Here is a 10,007-nt window from a genome sequence, read left to right as displayed (position 1 = left end):
TTGCATTTTTCCCAGATCTATAACTGGGCTCTGGCCACTGAAAGAAATTTTATAAGCAAATCACCTTTTAGATACAAATATGACTAAGAAGAAATTAGTATTTCCTTGCAACTACTAAATAAATCAAAATAAACATTTTAATGATATTTATCTGAAGACATGGCTAAATTTTAGTTTAAAATTTAGTTTAAACTTTGGCCCTTTAAATGTCAAATATTTTTTCCATAAATAAAAAATTGCAAAATCTTTTGTATTTGTTCTCAATATGCATCAAGAGGAGGGTGAACTGGACAAAAACCAAGCTATTAGGAAATAAAAAGGAACATTGTGAGGTTAAAAAAACAAATAATTTTCATAAGAAAAACATGATCAAAAAATTAATAACCTCAATATATATACAGTGAAAAGAACATTGGATACTTTGTAAAATGTAATAAAAAGTAGAAGACAAATTGAATGTTTTCTAAGAAATCAGAGGAAAAGGACAGACATAATATTGAAAAACTAAAAGATGTATGAGAAGATTAGGTGAACCAATTAACTTATAATTCAAGAAGAAGCAAATGGAAACTGGCTAATAATGAAAAAATAAAGGGATATTTAGGAAACTGTAGGATGTACATATTGATACAAGGAAAATAAACTAAAATAAAGTAATATGGAGACACAGCTTAGTGCCTAAGACTGATATTATTTTTTTAAGTTAAGAATAAAAGGAAACTTGAAAAGAGATTCTAGATTGTCAATATTTGCCTGCAAAATAATTACATGAGGGGAAGGGGCTGAGCGCCCGGCTGCAGCAGAGCCCTGCTCCCACCCCGGCCCTTTGCAGGTCTGCGGGACTAGGCATCGCGGCGGCGCACTCGTGGCGAGAATCAGGAGGAGCAGGAGACAGCGAGGATAGGCCCAGAAAAATCACCAGGGAAGAAAATCTCATCATGGCAAATATCCACCAGGAAAACGAAGAAATGGAGCAGCCCGTGCAGAATGGAGAGGAAGACCGCCCTTTGGGAGGGGGCGAAGGCCACCAGCCAGCAGGAAATAATAGACGGGGACAGGCTCGCCGACTTGCCCCTAATTTCTGATGGGCCATACCCAATAGGCAGGTCAACGATGGGATGGGTGGAGATGGAGATGATATGGAAATGTTCATGGAGGACATGAGAGAAATCAGGAGAAAACTTAGGGAGCTGCAATTGAGGAATTGTCTGCGTATCCTTATGGGGGAGCTCTCTAATCACCATGACCATCATGATGAATTTTGCCTTATGCCTTGACTCCTGCCATTTTCCATGAGGTTAATACTGTGATTCCCACTGTCGTTCTCCTTTTCCTTGCATTTTCCTGATATGCCTTTACTGATCCGTTTGCTGTGAACCTTATGTAATTTCCATGTGTCAGGTGGGTTCTTGTGTTACCAGCTTCTAATTGGAGATTGCCTTGGCACGCAATCTAAGTTTCTGTCTACAGTAGAGTTTCACCCATTTGCATGGAAAAATGTAAAGTTAATAAAGCAATTAAAAATCAAAAAAAAAAAAAATTACATGAGGCTAATCTAAAATTTTTATTCACTACTAGGTTCCAGAAGACAATGATCAATCCACACAGCAGCTTCTTTCTTTTTTTTTTTTTTTAATATTTATTCATTTATTTGGCTGCACCGGGTCTTAGTTGCGGCACGCGGGATCTATTTCCCTGACCTGAGATCGAACCCAGGCCCCCTGCATTGGGATCGTGAAGTCTTAACCGCTGGACCATCAGGGAAGTCCCCACAGAGTGGTTTCTTGAAAAGTCATTTGGATCAGCTTGAATGGCATTTTTTTGCCAAAGGAAAAAAAAACACGTATTTTCAGCTACATAAGAGCTTAGAAATGAACACTAAAGGGCAATAAAGTCAGTAAATATCAAAACTTAAAAGATACTGTTAAAAAGAAAAACATATATAGTAGATATAGTTAAAAATATTAATGTAAATGAGCAATTAACCTTTAAAGAATGTAGAATAGGAAGACATTAAACCCAAATAAGGCAGATGCCCTCCCTCTAAAAAGATAAAGCAGAAATTAATAAAGTAGATAATAAAACAAAACTAAAAAATTTGATTTGATTAATAAATGTTTGTCTAAAAACTAGAATCTTAGCAAGAAAAGTTACATAGAAAAGAAAAGCAAAGACGATTAACTCAGCATTCAGTAAAAGAAAGAAGACAAACAAAATAACCACAGAGAAATAGGAAGAATCAATGTAGTAAATGCAGACATTAATAAATGGTAAATTATAACACTAATAAAAAACTGAAAAACTTTTCCTTCATATAGAGTCCAGTAAGAAAATTTTCTAAGAGGGGTAAATCAAGTTAACAACAATAAAGAAATACAAATACAGAAAACTAAAAACTGTATATACTAATATCAAAGAAACAATTTTAACAAAAACCAGAGAATACTATGCAATGCCATACTAATTTGAATTAAATATCAATTATGTGAAATATTTTCTGAGAAAATTTTCTGAGAAAATAAAATTATTAAAAGTGACCTAAGTTAAACAATAACCAAGCAAGAAAATTAAATGTTCTAAAATCAACCTTGTAAAAAAGTTCATCTTATAAAATTTTAAAGATAGCAAAGAAAAAAGTATATCCCAAAGAAAATAAAAATCTCCCCAGTAAGAAAAAGAGGAAAAGTGTCCTAATTTATTTCACAATGCTATGAAATCTCTAATGCCATTTTGATCATGATGGATTTACTAGTATCCAATGTGCCACCTGACATAAACAAGTAGAAATCTGGTAAAACATAAGAAACAACAGCTTTTAGATATTGGAAAAAAGGTGACCCAGGACTCTGACCCTTGAAAGAAGGAACAAAGGAGATGATTTTTACTATTGCCTTAGCTTTCTCAGAAGAGTTTTGGACAGTAAAATGGGCTGGGGGTTGGGAGCAACTCAAGTAGGGCACAGCTGTCTAGCTGTGTTGTGGAATCAATGATCAGAGTTCAGGGAGACTATAGCAGAAGTAACTTTTGGTGCAGAGTATCAGAAAAGAAGGAGCCATAAGAAGAAAGGGATCCTGAAACCTGCATAGGATTCCCCTTGAATGAACAATAAGGGTTGCATGTGTAGTAATTCTCCATTATGCTAAGAAAAAAACTACCAGGACGCAATAAGGTAAACAATTCACAGACTGGGCTAAGAGACATTTAGGTATGACCAGCCAGAATGAAGAGACCACATCAGACCTCGTGGAAATTCAGTAGAGGCCATGGAAGGTTTAAGCCTTTCTAGCAGGGCTAACCCAGTCCTAAATGAAAAGCTACTCTAAACCCACCCTAAACAGTCATGGAGAAGAACTGAGGCTCCTGCCAACAGTCAGCCATGTGAATGACCTCCGTGGAAGTAGAGCTTCTATCTCCAAACAAACCTTCAGATGACTGCATTCCTGGCCAATATCTGATGGCAACTACATGAGAGAGAGTGGGTCAGAATTCCTGATCCACAAAACTGAGAGAGATAAGGTTTACTGTTGTTTAGCTGCTAAACTTTAGAGTGATTTGTTACATAACAATACATAATTAAAACACCAAGATGAACCCAGTTACCTTCACCGATTAGTGTTCAATCTACGACACCAGAAGTCAATGCTAAGCCCCAATTTCTGTCATCCCTTGGGTGGACCAACCAGTTACTTGGGGGTGTCGTTATTTCATTGGACCCCTTCCATAAATAGAAGGGAATTCACTGTCCTCCTAAGAAAATATAAAAATCTAGGTACAGATTTGTCTTTCTTGCTGGAAGGACTTGTTAGTCAACTTATAAAATATTTATTTCATCACCATGGCATGCCCACAATATGGTGTTTCACCTGGGGATATAATTCATGGCAAAAATTGTGGTATTGATCTCACGTGCACAGAGATTGGTCTTTCATCGTTACTCATCTATAGAGGGCCCCATTTTGATAGAGCAGCGGAACAGCCTGCTGAAGGCTCACATACAATCCCAGCTGAGAGACGACACACTGTGAGTTTGCGTACAAATTTACAGGATGTAGTATATCCTTTAAACCCACAACCAATAAATATATTGCCACTCTCCCATAAGTAGGTATGGGGAGAGAGAGGAGTGCTCCTGACAGAAGTCAGGAGAGAGAGAGGAGTGCTCTTACTATTCTATTTAATAACTCACTGGAAAAAAAAAAAAAGTTTGCTTCACCATCCTACAACCTTGAAATTAATGGATTTGGAAGTCCTAGTGGCCAAGAGAGGACTGCTTCCAAAGTATATGCAATCAAGTTTCTAATGAATTGGAAGCTAAGTATGCCCATGTCCACTATCTAGTAGATCTTCACTTGTTTTTTCCCAATTAATTATATAAAATAGTTTTTACAAAGTAAGATCACTTCTAAGATTTGATTATCAACTATACACATAATGCCTCCCATAAACGTGAAAATATTCTCTGCATAGAAAACATTTAAAACTGCCAGGTGAGAGATAAATAACCAATCAGTAAAATAATGTATCTCTAAAATTAGCATCATGGACTTTAATTACGTTGCCTCTCTTTTTATATAATACATCCTAAGAAGAATCTCTCATTTAGAAATTTACATGATAATTAATGTGAATTCCACTTGAATCTATTTATGTCATCTAATCTATACAATCATATCAGTAATGTTACCACCCACCATTTAAAAACCATGTTCTTTCTTGTCCTACATCCACCTCTTCTCAACTTTCAGGAATGGTGGCTCATCCTGCTTCTGGTTCTCTTAAAATTCACATTTACTTCTCCCCCGGGCCATTTGCCTGTATGGGTTCAGTGAATCATTAAACCGCAATCTCATTTCTCTAGATCATTAACTTTATTTTTGTCCTTTCTTCATTAAAATTTTGATTTTTTTTTGGCAGAAAATTATTCATGAGGAAATGTCATCTTAGCTACCATGTTCAGGCACTTTCAGTTTGAAGCCAAAGACAATTATAGTGAATAATAAGTTACACCTTTTAAATTGAGGTGGTTGACCATGCGGATATTTCTGGGTATGTTAATTCAGCATGTATACAGCATCTAAAATAATTAAGAGTTATAATTTTTACTAATTTGTTATTATTATTAACATCAGATTTTACGCTGAGAATAAGAATGTAAGACACAGTTTCTGCCTCTGAGGCACTCACAGGCTAGTAAAGTCACGTTGAGAAATGTAAATCCCTGGGGTATCTGACAAAGATTCATTACACTTAGAAATCCCCCTATTAAGTCTTCGTATTTTGGTATATGATCTTCTCGAGTCAGAACAACTTCACAGTGTCCAACTTAAATTGAAGCTGGTTTAGATCACATTTTATACTACTTTTATTTTTATTTTTGATAGTTACAGTATAAATTTGATCATCTCTCAAGTTATATCAAAATAAATTTGTCCACACCAAACAAACCAATACAAATGGTTAACAAACCAATATAATTTTTTCCAACATTATTGTCACAACCATGAAGGTTTTTAATTCCTTAGGTTTGGGAATCATTAAAGACCTGATTCTGGGGGGCTTCCCTGGTGGCGCAAGTGGTTGGGAGTCTGCCTGCCAATGCAGGGGACACGGGTTCGAGCCCTGGTCTGGGAAGATCCCACATGCCGCGGAGCAGCTAAGCCCGTGTGCCACAATTACTGAGCCTGCGCGTCTGGAGCCTGTGCTCCGCAACAAGAGAGGCCACGATAGTGAGAGGCCCGCGCACTGCGATGAAGAGTGGCCCCCGCTTGCTGCAACTAGAGAAAGCCCTCGCACAGAAACGAAGACCCAACACAAGCCATAAATAAATAAACAAATTAAAAAAAAAAAAAAAAAAGACCTGATTCTGTTGAGGTGTATGTCAATTTGTGATAACACCTCCATAGAAATGAAGCACTAAATCATATGTTCAGACCCTGTTTAAAAATAAAAGATGAAAGAGACAAAGAGGGGAGAGAGGAATTAAAAGAAGAAAATGGTAAGGAAATATAAAAGCAAGCAACAGAACTAAACTAAATTTTGCCTTTTAAATTCCTTACATTTAAAAAAAATACAGGAATTTATTGCAATTTGTTTTGGTGGGTGATACTAAACAGATTTATTGCAATATAATATTTGATTTCTAAACTTAATTTGGGGAATAAGGCAGTGTTGCAAAAGAGCAGCTGTACTAAAATAATTAGTAAGAGGGGCAGGATAAATCAATCAGGTCAAATAGTGTCCTTAAGATTGATGATTTTTGATATTCTGGACAAATTTTAGCAAATCTCACTTATCTAAAGTTAATTACCTGAAACTGAAAATATTCATAATCTAGTCAAGAAGTCAGAAGAAAACACCCACTCTACCAAAATGTTTTAAGAAGGCAAAACATAATTGAAACACATAGCACTGAAAGTCTATGCTTAAATTTCCTAGTTTAAGGGTAAGGGTAAGATTCAGTTGCTTGAAAATTTCTTTATATGGATTTCTCCCTGCCTAACAGTGCTCAATGAATAAAATATCACTATATTTATAAAGCGAATAAGTTGGAAATTTTTAAAATTCTTCAGACTGCATGTAATATAAATGGCTATGCTAAAATAAACTTGATGATATGCAGATATACAAGTTCAATTAAATAATGTATGAATTGTAAAGGAATTAAATATGAGCTTAAATAATTTCAGACATATCACACATTTCCATTACATTATCAATCTTCAATTTATGTAGGAACTATATAGTACAGAGAGCAACGTACTCTATAATTAGTAAATAAATCAATCAAAATGGCAGAGTAGTAAGATCCTGAGCTCACCTCCTTCCATGGACACACCAAAATTACAACCACATATAGAATTATCTCTGAGAATGACTTAAAGACTGGTATAAGGGATTTTCTACAACTAAAGATATAAAGAAAAGGTCACATCGAGACAGGTAGGAGGGACAGAGACTTGGTCTAGCCAGAACCCACACCCCCAGTGCAATAACCTACAAGAGGTAGGGATATCACAACTGTGGAGGTCCCTTCTGAGGTGTGAGGGGCCCAAGCCCCATGCTGAGCTCCCCAGACCAGGAGACCTGTACTGGGAAGATAAGCCTGCATAATGTCTGGCTTTGAAAACCAGCGGGGCTTATTTCTGAGAGAGGAGGTCTATGGGACGCTGAGACTCTGCTCTTGAAGGGCTTGTGCACAATCTCGCTCACTCTGAGTCTCAGCACAGAGGCAGTAGCTTGAAAAGGGCCTGGGTCACAGGAGAAGTCGATTCATTGACTAATTTTAGAGCATATGCCTGAAGGACAGGGATCTGATAGAACTTTTTTTTTTTCCTATTACACTTAACTTCTTAAAAAAATTATCATTAAGAGTTTGCCTAATTTAAAAAAGCCCATGACATTTAGATGGAGAAAAGATAATTTATTACAACTAGCATAACTAAACTCTGAACCTTTTTTTTTTTTTTTTTTTAAACATCTTTATTGAAGTATAATTGCTTTACAATGGTGTGCTAGCTTCTGCTTTACAACAAAGTGAATCAGTTACACATATACATATGTTGCCATATCTCTTCCCTCTTGCATCTCCCTCCCTCCCACCCTCCCTATCCCACCCCTCTAGGTGGTCACAAAGCACCGAGCTGATCTCCCTGTGCTATGCGGCTGCTTCCCACTAGTTATCTATTTTACATTTGGTAGTGTATATATGTCCATGACACTCTCTCACCCTGTCACATCTCACCCCTCCCCCTCCCCATATCCTCAAGTCCATTCTCTAGTAGGTCTGTGTCTTTATTCCCATCTTGCCACTAGGTTCTTCATGACCTCTTTTTTTTTTTTTTTTTTCCCTTAGATTCCATATATATGTGTTAGCATACTGTATTTGTTTTTCTCTTTCTGACTTACTTCACTCTGTATGACAGAATCTAACTCCATCCACCTCATTACAAACACCTCCATTTCATTTCTTTTTATGGCTGAGTAATATTCCATTGTATATATGTGCCACATCTTCTTTATCCATTCATCCGATGATGGACACCTAGGTTGCTTCCATGTCCTGGCTATTGTAAACAGAGCTGCAATGAATATTTTGGTACATGACTCTTTCTGAATTATGGTTTTCTCAGGGTATATGCCCAGTAGTGGGATTGCTGGGTCATATGGTAGTTCTATTTTTAGTTTTTTAAGGAACCTCCATACTGTTCTCCATAGTGGCTGTATCAATTTACATTCCCACCAACAGTGCAAGAGTGTTCCCTTTTCTCCACACCCTCTCCAGCATTTATTGTTTCTAGATTTTTTGATGATGGCCATTCTGACCGGTGTGAGATGATACCTCATTGTAGTTTTGATTTGCATTTCTCTAATGATTAATGATGTTGAGCATTCTTTCATGTGTCTGTTGGCAATCTGTATCTCTTCTTTGGAGAAATGTCTATTTAGGTCTTCTGCCCATTTTTGGATTGGGTTGTTTGTTTTTTTGTTATTGAGCTGCATGAGCTGCTTGTAAATCTTGGAGATTAATCCTTTGTCCGTTGCTTCATTTGCAAATATTTTCTCAAATTCTGAGGGTTGTCTTTTGGTCTTGTTTATGGTTTCCTTTGCTGTGCAAAAGCTTTGAAGTTTCATTAGGTCCCATTTGTTTATTTGTGTTTTTATTTCCATTTCTCTAGGACCTGGGTCAAAAAGGATCTTGCTGTGACTTATGTCATACAGTGTTCTGCCTATGTTTTCCTCTAAGAGTTTGATAGTGTCTGGCCTTACACTTAGGTCTTTAATCCATTTTGAGTTTATTTTTGTGTATGGTGTTAGGGAGTGTTCTAATTTCATACTTTTACATGTACCTGTCCAATTTTCCCAGCACCACTTATTGAAGAGGCTGTCTTTTCTCCACTGTATATGCTTGCCTCCTTTATCAAAGATAAGGTGACCATATGTGCGTGGGCTTATCTCTGGGCTTTCTATCCTGTTCCATTGATCTATATTTCTGTTTTGGTGCCAGTACCAAACTGTCTTGATTACTGTAGCTTTGTAATATAGTCTGAAGTCAGGGAGCCTGATTCCTCCAGCTCCATTTTTCGTTCTCAAGATTGCTTTGGCTATTCGGGGTCTTTTGTGTTTCCATACAAATTGTGAAATTTTTTGTTCTAGTTCTGTGAAAAATGCCAGTGGTAGTTTGATAGGGATTGCATTGAATCTGTAGATTGCTTTGGGTAGCAGAGTCATTTTCACAATGTTGATTCTTCCAATCCAAGAACATGGTATATCTCTCCATCTATTTGTATCATCTTTAATTTCTTTCATCAGTGTCCTATAATTTTCTGCATACAGGTCTTTTGTCTCCTTAGGTAGGTTTATTCCTAGGTATTTTATTCTTTTTGTTGCAATGGTAAACGGGAGTGTTTTCTTAATTTCACTTTCAGATTTTTCATCATTAGTATACAGGAATGCAAGAGATTTCTGTGCATTAATTTTGTATCCTGCTACTTTACCAAATTCATTGATTAGCTCTAGTAGTTTTCTGGTAGCATCTTTTGGATTCTCTATGTATAGTATCATGTCATCTGCAAACAGTGACAGCTTTACTTCTTCTTTTCCGATTTGGATTCCTTTTATTTCTTTTTCGTCTCTGATTGCTGTGGCTAACACTTCCAAAACTATGTTGAATAATAGTGGTGAGAGTGGGCAACCTTGTCTTGTTCCTGATCTTAGTGGAAATGGTTTCAGTTTTTCACCATTGAGGACAATGTTGGCTGTGGGTTTGTCATATACGGCCTTTATTATGTTGAGGAAAGTTCCCTCTCTGCCTACTTTCTGCAGAACTTTTATCATAAATGGGTGTTGAATTTTGTCGAAAGCTTTCTCTGCATCTATTGAGATGATCATATGGTTTTTCTCCTTCAATTTGTTAATATGATGTATCACGTTGATTGATTTGCGTATATTGAAGAATCCTTGCATTCCTGGAATAAACCCCACTTGATCATGGTGTATGATCCTTTTAA

General features: G+C 36.6%; 1 pseudogene; it reads left to right on the top strand.

The window, feature by feature from the left end:
* The first annotated feature begins 831 nt into the window (after positions 1-831).
* LOC133096163 (protein BEX3-like) lies at positions 832-1,292 on the top strand (annotated as a pseudogene).
* Positions 1,293-10,007: the final 8,715 nt, after the last annotated feature.

The sequence above is a fragment of the Eubalaena glacialis genome, chromosome 8 (assembly GCF_028564815.1).
Source record: "Eubalaena glacialis isolate mEubGla1 chromosome 8, mEubGla1.1.hap2.+ XY, whole genome shotgun sequence".
In the NCBI taxonomy this organism is placed as follows: Eukaryota; Metazoa; Chordata; class Mammalia; order Artiodactyla; family Balaenidae; genus Eubalaena; species Eubalaena glacialis.
This window is presented reverse-complemented; position numbering and strand designations above follow the sequence as displayed.